This window comes from Peromyscus leucopus, chromosome 3, assembly GCF_004664715.2.
Source record: "Peromyscus leucopus breed LL Stock chromosome 3, UCI_PerLeu_2.1, whole genome shotgun sequence".
In the NCBI taxonomy this organism is placed as follows: domain Eukaryota; kingdom Metazoa; phylum Chordata; class Mammalia; order Rodentia; family Cricetidae; genus Peromyscus; species Peromyscus leucopus.
Window position 1 is genome coordinate 150329190 of NC_051065.1, and position 20029 is coordinate 150349218.

The following is a 20029-nucleotide window of genomic DNA, read 5'->3' on the forward strand; positions in this document are numbered from 1 at the left end:
ACAAGTCAGTCTCTAGTGAGATATTTACACCAGCTCATGCCCAAGGGTGCAGTATGAGTCATTTAATCTAATTGGTTTAATAAGTAAACGATCTGTGCACAAAGAGGAGGGGGTTGGGCATCAGAGGGAGGGGCTCTGCTATCTACAGATCCTAAGGAGTCAGCTTTGAAGAGAAACCTGTTGCCCACTCTCCAGGGATCTGTGGTAATTAAGCTGGGGGTGGGGATGCTTTGGGAAGGAGGAAGAATGGAGACCTCCATGTCCTGGTGGCGGGAGAGGGTAGGTCGGGTTCTCAGTGCCCATCCTGAAAAAGAAAAAGGAATCATTGGTTGAAGTACACAGTTCAGTAGGGGTCTGGGGGTGTGGCTCAGTGCTCAGTGGTAGAGCTCTACCTATCACGTGCAAGGGGAAGTGTAACCTCCAGTACCATACACGCCCCCCCCCCCGCGGGCCCCCCTCCCGCCCCCACCAAGGACAGTGCAGTGCAATCACTATTTAATTTTAATTTTAACTTTTTTTTTTTTTGCTCTGAAAAGGAACCAAGTACACAGTGGCAATCACTCCATCTTCTCTCCATCCTCCAGTACAGGCAACCACAAGTCTTCTCTTGTTTTTTTAACCTCCGGGAATTTGCCGATTCTGAACATTTCATATGAACGGCCCATGTAATAGGTACCCCATTGTGTCTGGGTTTTTCCTTTCACTTAACAAACAGTAGTATTTTCAGGTTTAATGATGTAGCTCGAGTCTTTTAGTATCCACAGGAGATTGGCTCCAGGGCCTGCGGGTAACCTGAGGATGCCCAAATCCAGGGATGCTCCAGTTCCTTATGTTCATACAACCTAGTACATCCTCTTGTATACTAGAAGTCATTCTAGATGGCTTGTGGTATCTGGTATAGCATAAATGTGATGTAAATAATTGTTAAACTGTATTATATATATATATAGATATGATAGATAGATAGATATTCCTTGCATGCGTATATATTTTGCTTCTTTTTCTTTTCTTTCTTTTTTTTGGGGGTGGTGGTAGTGGTGGGGTAAGACATGGTGGCATTTAGCCTAGGCTAGCCTCAAACTCACAATGTAGCCCAAGAATGGCCTTAAACTTCTGATTCTCCTACCTCTATTTCTGAGTGCTGAGATTAAGGCTTACCCCACCTTGCCCTGTTTATGGGTGCTGAGACTTGAACCCAGGACTAAGGATGTGCTAAAAGCGTTCTACAAGCTGAGCCGAATCCCTAGCCCTTTTTGTTTTTTTTTCTCTCTCTCTGTTTGGTTTTTTTTGAGACAGGGTTTCTCTGTGTAGCGCTGGCTGTCCTGGAACTCAATCTATAGACTAGGCTGACCTCGAACTCACAGAGATCCGCCTGCCTCTGCCTTCGCCTTCTTAGTGCTGGGATTAAAGTCATGAGCTACTACTGCCAGCTGTTTTGTCTTTTGAGATAAGCTTCTTTTTCCTTTTTTTTTTTTTTTTTTTTTTTTTTTTTGAGATAGGGTCTCATTATGTTTCGTTGCCTGTCCTGGAACTCACTATGCAGATCAGGCTGGTCACAAACTCAGAGAGATCCTCCTGCCTCTGTCTCCCAGTGCTGGGATTGGAAGTGTGCACCACCACCCTGGTTCTGTTTTTGTTTTTTGAGACAGGGCTTCCCTAAACAGCTTCAGCAGCTGTCCTGGGACTCACTCACTGTGTAGCCTGGGCTGACCTTGAACCCACTGTCTGATTCTGTCTCCTGTCTCCAGGTGTCTTCATTAATTGCTGATAGACAGTGGGTTGTTTACGGTTTGGGGCTGTCAGGACTGGCACTGCTCTGGTGTTTTTACTTCTTTTTTTGTTGTTTTTGTTTTGTTTTATATTGCTGGCCTAGAACTCATGGACGATCTTCCTACCTCTGCCTTCAGAGTTTTGGCTGTTTTTCCTTTGTTTGAAGGTCCTAATTTCTCCATATCTTCACCGACTGTCTCAGATACACACACACAGACACACACACACACACACACACACACACACACCTATACTAGTGAGTGTGAAGTGACCCTTGCCAGGTAAAGTAGATGGACATTGTTAATCTCATTTTTCATAATCCCTTGTTTCATGTGGGAAAGAAACGCGCGTGGAGGGGAGCTGTATGGCACCACAGCAAAAGTGTGCAGCTGCTGAAAAGTACTTGTGCTGGTTGAGGAGAACTGAGCAACTTGCAGGAACACTGGGCCAGCTAGTTTTTACGTCAGCGTGACACTGGTTAGTCATTGGGAGGAGGGAGCTTCTCTTGAGAAAATGCCTCCTAAGATCTGTCTATAGGCAAGCAAGCCTGTGGGGCATGTTCTTAATGACTGATTGATGGGAAGGACCCAGCCCATTCTGGGTTAGGACCACCCTTGGGTCATGGGTTCTGGGTTATGTAAGAAAGCAGGCTGAAGAAGCTATGGGCTGCTATAGTAGCACTCCTCCATGGCCTCTGCATCAGCTCCTGCCTCCAGGTTCCTGCCCTGTTTGAGTTCCTGTCCTGACTTCTTTCCATGATGAGGGGTGATATGGAAGTGTAAGCCAAATAAACCCTTTCCTCCCCAACTTGCTTTTGGTCATGGTGTTTCATCATAGCAATAACACAACACACAACAACACACACACTAAGACACACACACACTAAGACACACACACAACAAAACACACAACAAAAACAACACATAACAACACAACACTAACACACAACACATATACTAAGAACAAACATAAGACACACACAAACACACACAACACTAAGACACAACAAAATAAAACAACAACACACGTTATAAAGCCACCTGTGTTTTGAGTGAGTTTTAAATTTTTTATTCCATTTATTTATTCCCTGTGTATGTGTCTGTGTGGTTGCGAGTCATGGCATACATATGAAGGCAGATGACAACTTGGGGGAGTCAGTTCTCTTCTTCCACTATGGGGATTGAACTCAGGTCATCAGGCTTGGTGGCAAGTGCCTTTATTGTCTAAGCTATCCTCTCTCCTAAAACACACCTAAATGATATAAATGATGATGAATTGCTAATGTCTGTGCTTCAGTTCTAACACATGTATACCCTGTGTTACCCAACAGTTTCACTTTTGAACTCAGTCTAGAAATCAGAGCAGCTATATATGAACCATTGATTGAAGACAGTTAAATGGCCACTGGCTGAGAAGTACTTTGCTCACATATACCATAAAACTATTTTCCAGTGTTGGGGGTTGAACCCGGGATGCGCACACACTCAACAAGTGTTCTACCACCTAAGCTCAGTCATAGATTCTTCCAGAAAACTTTGCTACTCAAGAACTGAGAACCAGTAGCCCCAACATTCTTGGGAGCTTGCTGGATGCCAGTTCTTAGGTCTCTCACACACCATCAACTGCTCCTCACACCTTACCTCCAATGCTGGACATGGAACTCAAGGCCTGATGCATGCTGGGTAAGTACCCCACCACTGGGCATGTCCTTGGCCCCAAAGATGATGGACTTGGGATGCTGCCATTTACCAAGATGCATATCTTTGGGGGACCCAGGTTTAGAAGCAAATATGAAGTTTGGTTTTTCTGAGTTCCTGCAAAGATGTTCACATAGGGACTGGGTAAATTTAAAAATACATATAAAGAAAAGTCAGAGCAAGCGTAGGGAAGTGGATGATAGTGAATGGTATTCCACAGGACTGATGAGTAAGGTGGAGTGTCACCAGGAAGAACGGTCCCAGCGCGAGCCAGCCGCAAAGTGGTTTGAGGCAGGAGACTGAGCTTTTAGCAAAAAGACAGAAGGCGGCTATGTGAGAGCTAAAAGGAAGACTATCAAGGATCCTGGATTCTGCCTGGCAGGTTTCTGTGCTCTGGGATCCAGGGAAGGATTCAAGGATGTTTCTGTGCTCGTTTTAGTTCAGAAAACTACATTATGGTTCTAGCCTGGGACCCAGCGTAGGTGGGGGCAGGCCTTTGAGACGCAGAAACTCACCCACCCCAGACTACCTGTTTGGGTCCTCTTCACAAAGAGCCTTTGTGTTTCATTGTGTACCCTGTTGTTCTCTCACCACCCGACCTGGGTGCTGTGGAAAAAACACACTTGGAGGCAGGATTGACTGTGGAAAATGCAGCCAGCCCTGTGTCAGTGGCCACACAGGGACTTCACATGTGACTTCCTGCTTCCTGACCGGTTTCCTTAGCTTCTGTTCTCCATTAACGAGGAGGCGTCATAAGACCAGCTTCTCAGGGCTGGGTTGAGGATCAAGTGAGCAGCTGGACTTTGACACCACACAGAACTCAGCCTTTTGTGAGATCTGGAGCAAAGCCTGTGAAATCTTATCAGTAGGCTGGGGAAAGGAGTACCTCCCTGGTTCTGCGTTGGGAATGAATGAATGAATGCACAGTACTTGGCACAGCGTGGGAAATCAGTAAGCCATAGCCTTGAGTGCTGAATGGAGCTGCCCAGCCTCATCTACTTTGAGCACATATTGGCCGAATTCGTTCAAGCCTCTGAATGTTGCAGTTGGAAGATGAGGCAGTAGAGATCTTGAAATGATAGCAGACTTGGCAAAAGGCATATAGCAAAAAAGTAGTAGGCAGGGACTCAGGCCAGAACTTTCTGACTCTTAACTTCATTTGTTAGACTGTACTTGACCACCAGACAAAGCAACTGTGCCCCACACCGTGCTTGGTAAATCTAGCCTGTTGACTGAGTGTGCCTTTCTTTTTAAGCACCTTTTAAAAGCTTTATCTCCACCTTGAGCTAGTCTATGCAACCGTCAGAACTCTAATATACTGGTAAGAAGCCAACTTAAAATAGGTAACAGACGGCAGTCTTTGTGAGGAAGCTGTATCTGTTTCTGTATGGTGGTGAACGCTGGGGAGTCTAGCTTAGTGCTCCTAGCAGCCCAAGGGGATAAATTTGCATCTTGCCCAATAAATTGCCTACAACAGACTCTTTGAAACATGGAAAACATATTCCCCTAAGACCCAGGAAGGCTCAACAGTTAATAGCGTCCCAAGAGTTTTATGTATTACTAGGATACAGTGATCAGAGATCATTAAACATCAAAGTTTGTGTTCAAGAAGGGAAAAAAATAAAATAAAAGGTCCAAGCCCTCTGCCTTAGTTGTCTTTACAGGCACTCCAAGTAGGAGCAGGCTCCAGAGCCCATTTAAAGTTATATCATGTAAAATGAGAGTGGGTGAGATCCAAAAGGAGCGTGCCCAGCTCAGAAGACCCCTGTTGCCTTTCATCTTTCACATCGTTGGTTCTCCACAGCACACTTAACTTCCTCCTCCCTTTTCAGGGTAGGGACCGGGGCAGTCTGACCTATTTCTAAGCAGATTTTATCAGCTCATCTTCTTCGGTGCCCTTGATTTTCTCTTTGGTTCCACTAGACCTGGCATCAGAGGTTCCTTAAACCAGTTAGACACTGGCATCCAGATGAATGCCTGCTGTTTCTCAGGGTGAACAGAGTTGGGATAGGTAACCCTGAGATGGTCACCCTGAAGGTGCCCTCTGATGTACCTGGCCTGCCGCTTCCCTGCTCCTTACTAAAGTCCTGTAGTGGGCTGAGGATTTCCACATTTATCTGACCCCAGGATAGTCCTACACTCCCAGCTCTTCATCCAAGTGTTGCACCTGGGGCCAGCCCTGGCTCAAGAAAAGGGGTGGGTGATGGAGAAATCAATGAGTTGTGGGGACCGAACATGGAGTAGAGAGTCTCCGAATGAACCATCTGTGCATGTTTAGTCAACATCTCTATTGACTCAGCTCTAAGTGGATCAGAGTGGTTTATAGGTGAGTCCTAACACTTATCTGAGGAACTTAGGAACTGTGTGAGGCTAAGGACAACAGAGAGCTTTGAAAATACATTTTTTTTTTTTTTTTTTTTTTTTTTGAGACAAGGCCTAACTTTAACCCAAGCTGGCCTAGAACTCACTAAGCCTGGGTGGTCTCAAACCTGCAGGATAACCCTACTTTAGCATCCCACTATGTGCTGGGATTACTGAAAGTGATAATCAACTATTGAACAATGTGACTCTTTTGCCTAGGTTGATGTAGTAAGAACACATATCATTATTATTTAGATAAGAACACATAACAGAGCCGGGCAACGGTGGCACACACCTTTAATCCCAGCACTCAGGAGGCAGAGCCAGGTGGATCTCGGTGAGGTCGAGGCCAGCCTGGTCTACAGAGTGAGATCCAGGACAGGCACCAAAACTACACAGAGAAACCCTGTCTCGAAACCCTACCCCCAAAAGAACACATATCATTATTATTTAGTCATTTTACAAAATAGGTATCATATCATTTTCATTTATATTTATCATTGTACTTGTTTATACTCACACTCCAGATTACCCCCCCTTGTCTTCCATCCCTTGGTCTTTAGACTCCTCCCCTCCTATGTAGACCCCCGTCTGCTACCATGTCATATGACAAGAATACATATATATGTGATGTGTGTATTCAACATAGGAGAAAACAAACGCAGCATTTATCTTTCTAACTTAACCTTGTTTAAAATAATCCCCCGATCCATCCATTTTCCTGCAAATGACATAATTATATTCTTCTTTATGGTTGAATAAAACTCAATTGTATAACTATATATTTGCCTGTCACATTTTCTTTTTCTTTTCTTTCCTTTCTTTTTATTTTTTAGAGACAGGGTTTCTCTGTGTGACAGTCCTGACTGTCCTGGAACTTGTTTTGTAGCCCAGGCTGGCCTCAAATTCAGAGATCCACCTGCCTCTGCCTCCCAAGTACTAGGATTAAAAGTGTGCGCCACCATACCCAGCTTGTCAGCATTTTCTTTACCTGTTCATCCATTAACAGGCATCTCGGCTAATTCCATATCTTAACTATTGTGACTAATTATCCAGTGAACATGGATGTTCAAATACCTCTGTTGTGAGCTGACCTGGATTCCTTCTGGTATATACCAAGGAGTAATATAGCTAGATAATATGATGTTTATTTATTTATTTATTTATTTATTCATTTATTTATTTAGAGACAGAATCTCACTAAGTAGCCAAGGCTGGCCTCAAACGTACTGAAATTGTTTCAGCCTGCCAAGTGCTTAGACCTGTCTTGGCAGTTCTAGTGTTGGTTTGTGGGCATCTCTGTAGGGTTTTGTAGTGTATATCTTTTTTTTTTTTTTTTTTTTTTTTGTAGTGTATATCTTGATTAGGGTTCAGAAAATACGATGTCTAACATATCAAATAGCCAGTTGAAATTCTCACTTTTCTTTAGAGCTATAGAGCTGGGTCGTGTGTGTGTGTGTGTGTGTGTGTGTGTGTGTGTGTGTGTGTGTGTGAAATTATTATTATTATTATTTGTTTTTTTGAGATAGGGTTTCTCTGTGTAGCCCTGGCTGTTCTGGAACTCATTCTGTAGACCAGACTGGCCTCGAACTCAGAGATCACCTATCTCTACTTACTGTGTACTGGGATTAAAGGTATGTATCACTATGCCTAGCTAGAGCTAATTTTTTGACTGTAGAGAATATAAAACTATCATTCAGTAGTTTAATCAGCCATCTTGAGGCAAGGTCTCATTGACTTTGTGAAGGTCAGAGCAGACCAGTAGAAGTCATCTTATGGAGTTGTAATCAGTGGCATCTGAGCCAAAGTAAATATTTATACTACAGCCCAAGGGACTGATTCTTTCTTCAAGATTTAGAAAATTACATTGCTTTATTTACTTTATGTGTGTTTTGAGTGTGTGCATGCATGTGTATGTGTGCATGCACATGTGTGTATGTGTGTGTGCATGCATGCGTGTGTGCATATGCCATAGTGCAAATGTGGAAGTCAGAGGACAAGTTGTGGGGGCCGCTTTTCTCCTTCTACCATATGACTCCAGCTCAGGTCATCAGCTGCCCCTAAGGGACAGATTCTTACGGTGAAGGTAGAGAACAGCGATATCGACTGGACTGTCAATATCAACTGGCCTGGCCTTCCGAGTCCAAGTCCCTTTCTCACGTATACTTGCAATTGTTTATCTTACTGATTTAAAGGTTCTGGGGAGGCCTTTGAGTAACTCAGCAGGTAAAGGTGCTCGTGGCTGAGCCTAATGACTTGAGTTTCACCCCCAGGACCCATAGGAGAGAACAGACTGCAGAAAACTGTGTCTACTGTTGTCCATCCCTGCCCCCCCCCCAACTATAAAATAAAATAAGTGTGATTATTGAGGCCCTGGATTTGATTTGTAGCCTCACACATACACACAGAATAAATAAATACATCTATGCATACGTGCCACCTTTTTAAACTTATGGGGCTGGAATTTAGGGCTTTACGCATATGAGGCAAGTGCCTTGTCACTGGGCTACACAGCGGCCCTTATTCTTTATTTTAAAAATTGCTTCGAAACCTAAAGAAAGGATCTTTTCCCTCCCCTCTTCTATTGTGAAATGTTAGGAGATTAACATGTCAAGGAAGTACTTAGTGTGTTTCTGGGTATTTCTGTGCATGTAAGGATGGTAGAGGAAATCATGTAGGGAGGCTAATAAGTGGGGTGTCAGTCAGGTCTGACATCACTTCTCAAGCACTCACCGTTCAGACTGAGGCCACAGGTAATGCCCAGCCTTGCCGAGCTCAGAGCCTTCTTCATGCGGTATCAGTCAGATTTAGGACTGATCCTGCCCTTCACTCACAGGCTCAGATTCTTGGGGAAACGTGTTCTCCAAGTTGCCTCTGTTGACCGTGACCTTATTTCCACAAGAAGCCTTGTGTTCTTAGAGTCCAGGCTAGACATACCCAGCAATATTGGGCATTTGCCATCAGACTCATAGACTAGATGCCTCGCTTGTTAGTAGACTAGGAATGTGCTCTGAACCAGACAGAGACCTGGGTTTTAGTCGTGGGTCTTCTCCGAACTGGCTTTGTGATCTCAGACAACATCACCTTAGCCTTTAGCTTCCTAATGGAGACCATGTTTGAGCTTGTAGCAATGATTTCTGTTTCCCTAGACTGCAACAGGCTATTTTGTTTGAGACAAGGTCTCTCTATGTAGCCCTGGCTGTCCTGGAATATGTACACCAGGCTAGCCTCAGACTCACAGAACTCTGCCGGCCCCTGTCTACTGAGTGCTGAGATCAAGAGTGTGCGCCACTGTGCTCAGCTTGAGCTATTTTCCTGTTGTTGTTGCTATTTGTTTGTTTGTTTAAGATGGTCTCACTACACAGTCCAGGCTGGCTTTGAACTTGAGATTCTCCTGAGTTACTCAGTCTCTAATATGCTGGGATTGCAGGCCAAAGCTGAAAACACCACTTCCTTTCTTTTTTTCTTTTTCTTTTCTTTTTTTTTTTTTTTTTTTTTTTTTTTTTTTTTTTTTTTTTTTTTTTTTTTTTTTTTGGCTTTTCTAGACAAGGTTTCTCTGTGTAACAGCCCTGACTGTCCTGGAACTCACTCTGTAGACCAGGCTGGCCTTGAACTCACAGAGCTCTGCCTGCCTTTTCCTCCCAGTGCTGGGATTAAAGGTGTGCGCCACCACCAGCCAGCAAAAGCATCACTTTCAAAGTCTGACTAATGACTGTTTTTTTCCTTATCTTTTCAAGAAATCCATTTAGAACACCATCTCTGTATAACTGTTGTGGGATAATCTTTTTGCACAGTGTGAAGTTGTATCTCTGCCAAGGCACCTTCTGATTGGTTTAGTAAAGAACTAGGCAGGAGAGGATGGGTGGGACTTCCAGGCACAGACAGGAACTCTGGGAAGAAGAGAGGCGGGATTCTCCAGTGAGTGAGACACAGAGAAAGTTGCACATACAGTACTGAGGAGAGCTAACGAGTCACATGGCAGAGCGTGGATTAACAAGTTATAAGAGCTAGTTGGGAACAAGCCTACGCTAAGGCCAAGCTTTCATCCTTAATAAGAAGTCTCTGTGTCATTTGGGAGCTGGCGGGACAGAGAAAGATTGAGTACATATAATAGTCTAAATAGCCAATTCCCTCAGTTTCCAGATAGTCTGTAAAGTGTTACAGTGTCTGTGTCTTTGATACATTTGTGTACCCTTGCTTTAAAAATAGATGACTCTCAGGAAAACCTCTTATCCTTTAAAGAATCAAGTCGGTTATGTACAGCTAAACTGTTTTCAACATCAGAGGTGTTGAGAGATTGAGGTATTCAAGATTTCAGCTCTTGGCCTCTCTGGGGCCTGGTGGTGTGATTCCCTATTTTATTTGCTTTGTGGTCTTTCCCCAAATTACCTTAAAAACAAAACAAACACAAAACAAAAGCACTGGGCGGTGGTGGCTCACACCTTTAATCCCAGCACTTGGGAGGCAGAGGCAGGTGGATCTCTGTGTTTTCGAGGCCAGCCTGGGCTACAGAGTGAGTTCCAGAAAAGGTGCCAAAGCTACACAGAGAAACCCTGTCTCAAAAAACTAACTAACTAACAACTAACTAACTAACTAACTAACTAACTAACTAAATAAATAAATAAATAAATAAATAAATAAAAAGCAAAAGCATGGTCTTGTAGCCTGGCTGGCCAGAAATTCACTATAAAGACTAGGTGGCCTCAGACTTCCAGTGATACCCCTGCTTCTGACTCCCGAGTTCTCTATAACCAGCTCCCAAAATTACCTGTGGCTTAAGTTAAGCCTAGAGGGAAGGCAGGTAGGCCTATGGTTCTAACCAGATCAAACCATAGTGGAGAACTAATCTTCCAGTCTTTGTGTTTAGTTGCTGATTCACTGACTGGTACACGGTCATACTACACACTAGCAGTGTGCATCTGTACACACATGACTTACAACAGGAGTTCAAAGTATCTAGAACCAAGCGTGTGGCACATATCTGTATTCCCAGCACGTGGGAGGCTGGGGCAAGAAGATTACAAGTTTGAGACCAGACTGACCCCATCACACACACACACACACACACACACACACACACACACACACACACACACACACGTCTATACCATTGTGCTAATTCCACTGTCACTCTCTGTAGCTATAATCAAACAACTGGACTAAAAAGGTTCTAATTGGTTACTCTGAAATACCTGCTTCTTGGAGGATAGGTGACTAACAGTCTCCACATGTGCTTTCTGAGCTGCAGATTGATAAGGGACCGGAAAGTTTAAGCACTCCTGGAAGCTGGGCTGTGTTGAAATTGGTGTTTCTACACTGTCTAGTGTACTAGAACTTGAGTGCCCTGGGGAACGCCCTTCCTTAGGCACTCATATCTTCTGCTCTTTCCTTGTTACGGACTGGGAGTGGTTCAGCCTGAGCATACCAACATATCACTCCTCTTCTTATCCAGGGCCCCACAGGTTTCTACATCCTCATCTGCATCCTCAGTGAAACCCAGGCGTTACTACCATTTCTCTGAGATAGCAGCCTGGTCCTCTTGGTCTTCAGGACCTGCTAGATTTTTATTTGTTTGTTTGTTTGTTTGTTTTAATTTAATTTAGTTAATTAATGTATTTGTTTGTTTGTAGTTTAGTAGTTTGCCTTCCTGGAAGATTTAAAAGCAGGGTCTCAAAGAGACACCTGAACATTTATGTTTTGCAGCCTTTAAAAATATATATATATTTTATATATTATATATAATATTATTACATTATATTATATATATATATATATATATATTATATATATATATATAAAATACCCTAGTAGTAGAAACAACCCAGCTTTCCATGATGGATGGATACATAAACAAAATGTGATATATACCTGTCTCTGTCATTTCTAGAATTATGGAAGTTGCTTGCAATGACTTCCTGTTTACTCAGATAATATTATATCCTTCTGTGGTCTTTGATGGAGTTGAAGACTAGATAGTTATAATTAGTTTTCCTTGGTTATGATAAAAGGTAAATGAGATATGAAACTTTTTTGGGGTGTGGGGGGCATTTTGAGACAGGGTTTCTCTGTATAGTTTTGGTGCCTGTCCTGGAGCTCGCTCTGTAGACCAGGCTGGCCTCAAACACATAGATATTCACCTGGCTCTGCTTCCTGAGTGCTGGGATTAAAGCCATGTGCCACTGCTGCCTGGCATTAGATATGAAATTTTACACTCACAAATATAGAATATTTTCTTTAATTTTGCCAAATACAAATAGACTAGATATTATAGTTGTAATTCTAGTTTGATAGCTGTCTTGTTATATGTAATTTTACTGTTAAAATGAAAACCTTCCTTTTTGAATAGACAGAAAAGGGGAAGTGCTGTGGGATGGTCTTTCTGTATGCTTTGAATACATGTTGCTACCATTGGTTAATAAAGAAGCTGCCTTGGCCTGTGGCAAGACAGGTTATAGCCAGGCGGGAAATCCAAGCAGAGAAACAGGGAAAAGTCAGGGCAGATGCCATCCAGCTGCCCAAGGAACAAGATGCCAGCAGACCAGTAACACCAAGGCCATTTGGCAAAATATAGATTAATAGAAATGGATTAATTTAAGATGTCATAGCTAGCTAGTAATAAGCCTGAGCCATAGACCAGACAGTTTGTAATTAATATTAAGCCTCTGAGTGCTTATTTTAAAAGCAGCTATGGGACTGTGGGACTGGAGTGAGACAGAGAAAAGTGTCTGATTGCATCTACCTATATACAGTGGCATATTGTTCAGCCTTAAAGGAAAGGAAAGGTATTTTGACACATGCTACAACTTGGTTGAACTATGAAATAATGTTATAATTATGAAATAAGCCGAACATATAATTATGAGCCAAACATATAATTACGAAATCAGCCAAACATAATAACAAATATTGTAAGATTGCATGTATATGAGATACTTAGTGTGGTGAATTTATAGATAGTAGAGTTCACAGAGAAAGTAGCATAGTGGTTCCCAGGGGCTGGGAGGAAAAGCAATAGAAATCACTTCCTGTATACAGAGTTTCAGGTTGGAGTGATGAAAACTTTGTAGGAAGGATGGTTGTATAATAGTGTAAATGTACTTAACTGAATGTGCCAGTGAACTGTGCACCTAAAAATGGTTGAAGTGCTCTGACATGTAGCTCATGGAAGAGCACTTGCAAACTTGCACTTTGGGTTGTGAGCATAATTTTTAATGGCTGAACCATTTTCGGTGGGGGGTGGTGAGCCTAACATTTAACAGCTGAGCTCTCGCTCCAGACCCACTTGCAAATTTAAAAGTGGTCAAGTTTTATGTTATGTGTTCTGCTAGACTTTGCGTTACTATACCAAAATGCCTGGCAGAAACAACTCAATGGGGGAGGGGCTGTTCTTCACTCACGTTTCAGAGGGTTCGTTGCATCATGACGAGGAGTCCATGTGGCGATGCTTGGATTATGAAGAGAAATACAGAGAATCACGGATAGTGGTCTCGAGAGCGTGTCTCTGTCTGACAGGCATATCTCTTGCAGGCTCCACCTCCCACAGTTCTGCTACTTCAGGAGCCTTTCCAGAGTCTAAGTCTGATATCAGTTGATTAAAACATTCATTAGGTAGAGTCTTCATGTCAGTCATTTGGGAGCACCCTACAGACTCCCTAGAGGAATACTTCACCAATCTCCCTGGTGCCTCTTAATCTTACCAAGTTGATAATCAAGATTAGTTCATCTTATATGTATTTCCAATACATAAACACACCTCAAAGTTACATTTAGAAAAGAGACAGAAGACTAGGCATGGTGGTTAATGCCTTTGGAGGCAGAGGCGGGTGGACCTCTGTGAGCTGGAGGCCAGCCTGGTCTACATGGTGAGCCTCAGGTCAGTCAGGGCTAAATAGTGAGGTGACAGAGATGGGGTGGGTGGAATGGGTGAAGAGAGGAAGAGAGAAAGGGAAAGGGAAATAGTGTGTGCACTAAAGCAGCAGCCAGGCTTCCTTAGAGACAGACCCTGGGGTTGTGACGTTGGCATCTGAGCCACCGTGAGCGTCCACAGACTGCTAAGACAGCCGTCAGCTGGTGGCAGTTTCTCAGAATGTCAGGGCCAGTGTCGGTCAGTTCATCCAGTCTCTAGTCCAGAATTATGAGGAGATGCAGCCTGAGTAACTATTCCAGCTCCCCACACCAACACCGTTTGGCATTCATTTATCCGCACGTATCAAGTGCTCACTTGATGTCGTGGGAATATAATAGTGGGAGAGACATGATCTTCAGGCCTTCCTGAAGGTCGGGCTCAGGTGCTGTTTAAACACTAGGATGGCATACTGTGCCTCTGGCAAGAATCAAAGACCGACTTCTGACATCCTTAACACTGACTCCCCTTGTGTATTAGACAAGTCAGTGAACTTGCCTTTGGGTCTCTGTGCCCTTGTCAACAAAATGGAAAAGGTTTGTGGCACTGGGCTGAACGTAAGAGTGAGACCGAGAATATGAGATATTGGCTCTGGGATGAGGGCCTGACCCTTATGGCCCGTCCATTGCCCTCAGTGCGTACAAGCCCTCAAAGTTTCATTTAGATGGCATTTTTGGGAAGGCAGAAGGTAAAGCTTACCCTCATAATACCCTCCCTGTAGCCTTGGCTGGCTGGAACTCTGTGTAGACCAGGCTGGTCTTGAACTCACAGAGATCCTTGCTGAGTGCTGGGATTAAAGGCGTGTGCCACACCTGACCCTGATATTCCCGCCGCCGCTGTCCTGTATGCCGTCCTGTCCCATTCCTTCTCTCTCCCAGAAACAGGTTACAGTAGCCTCAGCTGGGTTTTGGCAAGTCACTTGACTCAGACCGTGCAGGTCTAGCAGCTGGCAGGCACCCACATCAGATAATACGCCTTATTTGTTTTCCAGCCAGATGCAGAAAAGAGGCCCCAGCTGCTAAGAAGGGAGCGTATTCAGTGGCTCAATGGTGGATCGCTTTCCTGCCTTGCTCTAAGTTGGATCCCCACACTGCAAATGTGTGGGGTGGGGGTAGTCTGATATCACTGATATCAAGTGAAATGGGCTGGGAGACTTAAGTCTCTAGACTGCTGGTCCAAACCAAGGCCCGTGTGGCCCAAGAAGATGTGCTCGGCTTCAAGGATGCTCCCTCTCTTTGCTTCCCTTGGATTCTGTGGCCCTTTTGTACAGCAGAAGGTCCTATGTAAGATGCTTGTTAGGAGACCTTTTTGAAAAGCCAGCAGTTTTTCAGTGCCATTGTCTGGAGGCTGTGAGGACCTCAGTCTCCCCGTCTGTACATCAGGAACTGTGTTCATGTGATTGCTGTGGGAGTGAGCTGAGACAATGCATGTCAAGCGAGTAGCCGAGACGAGCCTGGGCAGATGTCTATCTGTGGCTCTGGTGGTTTTCTCGGTGGGAAGCCCGTGCCAACCTGTGGGTGGGTGGAGTGGGGTTGTGCGTGGAGGAGAGGTTTCTAAACAGAACCCCTCCCAGGTCTGTGTTGTCATCGTCTGTAGTCATCCCGAAAGCCCAGGCTCTTCGTTGTTAGCAGTTAATTGTGAAGTAGCTCCTGCTTGTCCCCTCTTGTCTTTTAAAGAAAATTACTTAAGAGCCGCAGTCTTGCCTCCTGTGTGTGGCTGTGATGCGGGTGTGCCGCTGTGCCCAGTTTCCCTTCCATCTCCTGAGTGGCTAGCTGATGTGCGTGCTGGCTTTTCACAGACACAGTCCTCACTATTTCCCTCCCCGGGTCTCCCCCACCACCTTCAGATGGTGATGGTTTGGTTTGTTTGTTTTTATCCTGGCTCCCACTTCTTCCTATCAGTGATGCTCTGTCTCTGCAGGTCCTCCAACAGTGGCAACCATTTTTCTCTCTCTCTTACTCAGGAGAGAGAATCCCTGTTTCCTTTGACCTGGAAGAGCCTAGGGCTTTAAGGTTGTATTTGCTTTTTAGTTTTAGGATTTACTTTACGAGCATGCATGTTTTGCCTGCATGTATGTCTGTGCAACATGTGAGTGCAGTGCCCACAGAGGCTCAAAGAGGGCATCAGATCCCTTGGAGCTGGAGTTACAGATGGTTGTGAGGTACCATGCTGGGTGCTGGGAACTGAATCCAGGTCCTCTGCGGGAACATCTAGTACTCCGAACAGCTGAGCCATCTCTCCAGTCCTATTTTTTTTAATTGTATGGATCTCTTTGTATGGATGTGTACGTGAATACAGGTGCTTATGGAGACTAGACCATCGGATCTCCTAAAGCTGGAATTAAAGATAGGTGTGAGCCAAAAGAGCAGGAAGTGCTCCAACTGATGAGCCATCTCTCCAGCCCCCAAGCCCAGGCTGTTGACTAACTTCTAAAGTTCTGTTTTATGCCCTCCAGAGCCTCTGTGGGCAACATTAAACCTTCATCTGAGGTCTGGTGATATTCTTGCTGAAATCCATCCCTCCATTGCTGTTACAGAATCAGGATTTTCCTATATTGCTGCTTCTCCTAGACTCGTTAGGACTGTGAAGACAAGTTTTTAATTACAGAGAATTTGCTCATAGTCTTGTCTGAGTCTTTGAAAATGGAAAATCCTTGAGCAACATTATGTCATCAACATCTAGCAAACCCAGCTGCTGTGTCTGTCTGCTTGTATCCAGCAGAACTGGCTTGCACGTGCCCTGCATGTGGGCACAAGTGTGAGGACCAGACCATCTCCAGTTCTTAGATAAGTGGGTCCTTTCATTAACCATGAATGCCTGCCCTATCAGCTCCCCAGCACGGAAAGAGCTGATGTCTGTCCTTTTCTCTCTGTCCCAGCTGTTAGTAGGGTATATACTCTCAGTACACACCAGTGCTCAGCAAATGCCTGGTGACTGGGTAGCTCACTGGTCCATTTGCTCATTTTCCCCCAGGCGTCTGATTGATCATTCTTAGCCACTTATTCTGCATGTTAGCCAAACGCCCTACTCCTGCAACCCTGAACCCCCTATTTGAAAGACCCCCGGGCAGGTGAATGGTAGTTCCACATTTTCCTTGAAGAATATCTTTTTCCCATTCCACAAGAAGACAGGCTGTAGGTGGAATTTTTCATCAGGACTGACAGTCAGCTCCCAAATAATCACACAGGCTTATTATTAATTATAAATGATTGGCTGATAGCTTAAGCTTGTTACTAACTAGCTCTTACAACTTAAATTAACCCGTTTCTATTAATTTACATGCTGTCACATGGCTCTTGGCTTGTGACCTCATTTTCTAAACATCCTGTTCCCTCTGCATCTGGCTGGCGACTCCACCCTTCTTCCCAGTATTCTCCTCGTCTGGCTCTCCTGCCTGAGCTCTCCCTACCTAGCTATTGGCCAGTTGGCTCTTATTAAACTAATGAGGGCAACACACCTTCACAGTGTACAAAAAGATGATTCTACAGCACCAGGCCTAGTGGGTCCAGAAAAGCCAGCCCCCCTCGAGGATCCTAAAAGAACCTAAGTGGCTTTTCTTGCCTAGGTGTCCTCGAGGATTAACGTGCAGGCTGTGGGCCAGTCTTCAAAATCCAGGACTCTGTCAGCTCTACGTTTTCCCAAAACTGTTCCATGTCATTAAGGGTCTTAAGTTCACATCCCCCTCGCATGGAACCGTGACTGTCATATCCCTGACTAGTAAATGGACCCTGAGATGTTATGGGTTGTTTAAATTTTTGTAATGATGATAGTGATAATGATGATATCCTCAAGGTGACCCAGGCTGGGCTCTGTCTTCTGGAGACTATGTTGATCACCACCCGTGCCTGAAGAATGGAAACTTACTGAGCTGGGCTATATAAAGCAAAGCCCATATTCTAGCAGCAGCAGCAGCAGCAGCAGCAGCAGCAGCAGCAGCAAATAGAAGGACATGGAGCTTTCCTTCTCTTTTCTCCTCATCTGCTCCCTTGGCTTTTTTTTTCTCTCTCTCTGGCTGACTGGGTGAACAGGAAGCCCCACAGCAGCCGTACGACAGGTGCATCCCTGGCACCGGCTCAGGTGCCCTCTTTTGTCCCCTTTTAGGCTACACCCACAAGGGCAGTAGTGCAGCTCCCATGTCACTGGCGGCAAGCCTCAGCCTGCCTGCAGTCACAACCATCCCAACAGCTCAGGTGCTAGCCTGGCAGGAAGCTGAGGATGCAGCTGACTGCTCTTCAGGCCCCTGGGGCTGGCTGTGAGCAGGCTTGGAGGCTTGTCAGGGAGGAAAGCTCAGGAGAGCCCCACCTGTGTTTATCTGTTCATGAGTGGGAGCAGGGAAACCTTAGGATTCCACCTCCACTGTCCTCAGCCCTCAGCCATTCCCTCCTCTCGATGAACTGGGCCTCCACCGGTGGTCCCCAGGGCCCTCGTGAACACTACATGATGTCTGTTGAGAAAGAGAAGATGCCAAAAGCAGGAAGAGGACCTCACACTCCGCCCAAATGCTCTTGTCTCGTATGATGGGATCGTGTATTTGGGGCTCCATTTCCGCCCTGGCATTTCTTTGGCGCTTGCAGAGAGATGCTGGTTAACTCGTGACCAAATTGGAAAGAGAAAGGAAATGGTCTGGCGTGTGTGTGTGTGTGTGTGCTCACGCATCAGTAGAAGGGCGTTTGGAGATGGTAGGAGAACAGGCAAGGGCTGGCAAATAAACGGGCACATGATACCAGGTGATAACTGTGGAAGTGAAAACTCGCGCACATTTAACAGGGAGCAATAGAATTAAGCACACAGACTTTTGTTCTGGGCTCAGATCTTGGCTCAGTCACTTACTGTCTTTGTGGCTTTTGGCAAGATCAAACAACAGCTACAACAATCCTGTAAGCCTCGGTTTTCTATAGGAGTAATCTGGGCCGTGGATGCAGCTCAGCTGCTAGAATGCTTGATGCGCATGCATGAAGCCTTGGGTTCAATTCTCAGTATCACGTAAGCTAGGTGTGGTGGTGTGTGACCTGTAGTGAGACCCTGTCTCAGGGGAAAACAGCCTAAAATAAAAATATATTGTATAACATGTATGTAATTCAAAAAGAAAGAATAACAATGTATGTGTATGTTTATTTTTTAAAAAATATGAAAATAAGGTTGGGAAGAAAGGTTTCTGTGGGAGAGAGGATGAGGAGAGACAGGGAAGGCACCAGAAGATAAAAGGAAAATGATCAACATCCATTAAATACATGAACCTGTCCAAACATAAAAGCTACATACAGACTCAGTGTCTACACACATGAACCTGTCAAGGAAAAACTGAAAATTAAAAAAAGTGTCAGACTCAGGGAAAGAGATTGTTGAGAGACAGTGTAGCAGTGTTTTGAAAGACATTTCTGGGTTTATAATCTGATTAAACCTCTGGTTCTGCCAGGCCTATACCTTCCTCTCTCTTACCCAGTGTTAATTATACTTTAGCCAATTCTTGCTAAAACCGCAGTTCACTTGCTTTTGGGTCTCTAGGTTCTGTAGTATCATAGATTATTTTCTTTAAATTGTATTTATTTACTTATTTATTGATATTTACTTCTTTTACAATATGTGTATGAGTGTTGTATGTCTGAGAACCACGTATGTGCCTGGTGCCCACAAAGGCCAGAAGAGGGTGTGGATCTCAGATCCCCTGGAGTTACAGATGGTTGTGAGTCACAATGTGGTGCTGGGAGTCCAACGTGTATCCTCTAAAACAGCAAGCATTATATAGTTCTGGCTGTCCTTGAACTCACTCTGTAGACCAGGCTGACCTCGAACTCACAGAAATCCACCTGCCTCTGCCTCCTGAGTGGTGGGATTAAAGGTATGCGCCATCCCTCTAGCCCCATCTCATAGATTATTAAGCACTACAAAAGGGATTGCTTATATAGTTTACTTATTAGAAATTACAACTAAAATTTTTAAAAAAGAAAAAGTGGAGTAATCTGTGCTTGTGTTAATATATAGCAGGCCTCTGTACAAATAGACATGTATATATGTATATATATAAGTGTGTGTATTAAGTCATACATGTTAATTGTTATGGTTATAGTAATAGTAATTTTTATTGCATCAAGTTCCCTGGGGCATTGGGGAGCAGGAAAGGAAAGACTATCACACTCTCTACCATCAGAGCCCTAAGCATGCCCTTAGGACTGTCTCCCAGGTGACAAGTCCTCTGCTTCATCTGCCTGTCTGTGACATGCTGCTTCCATTTTCTGATCTGGGCTGGACCCTTCTGGCCTCAAGCCTCCCCAGGCTCTCTCCTCAAGCTCTCCCAAGG

At 44.5% G+C, this 20029-nt stretch overlaps 1 protein-coding gene and 1 long non-coding RNA gene across 2 annotated transcripts in view; one reads left to right on the forward strand and one right to left on the reverse strand.

The window, feature by feature from the left end:
- B4galnt3 (beta-1,4-N-acetyl-galactosaminyltransferase 3) overlaps positions 1-20029 on the forward strand; it is a 107050-nt gene that overhangs the window by 44190 nt on the left and 42831 nt on the right. The window lies entirely within an intron of this gene.
- Positions 35-11151, reverse strand: LOC119087672. Its single transcript, XR_005091184.1, has 2 exons — positions 11021-11151; positions 35-304 (listed from the first exon to the last, which is right to left on the reverse strand). It is a non-coding gene; the product is annotated as an uncharacterized LOC119087672 (long non-coding RNA).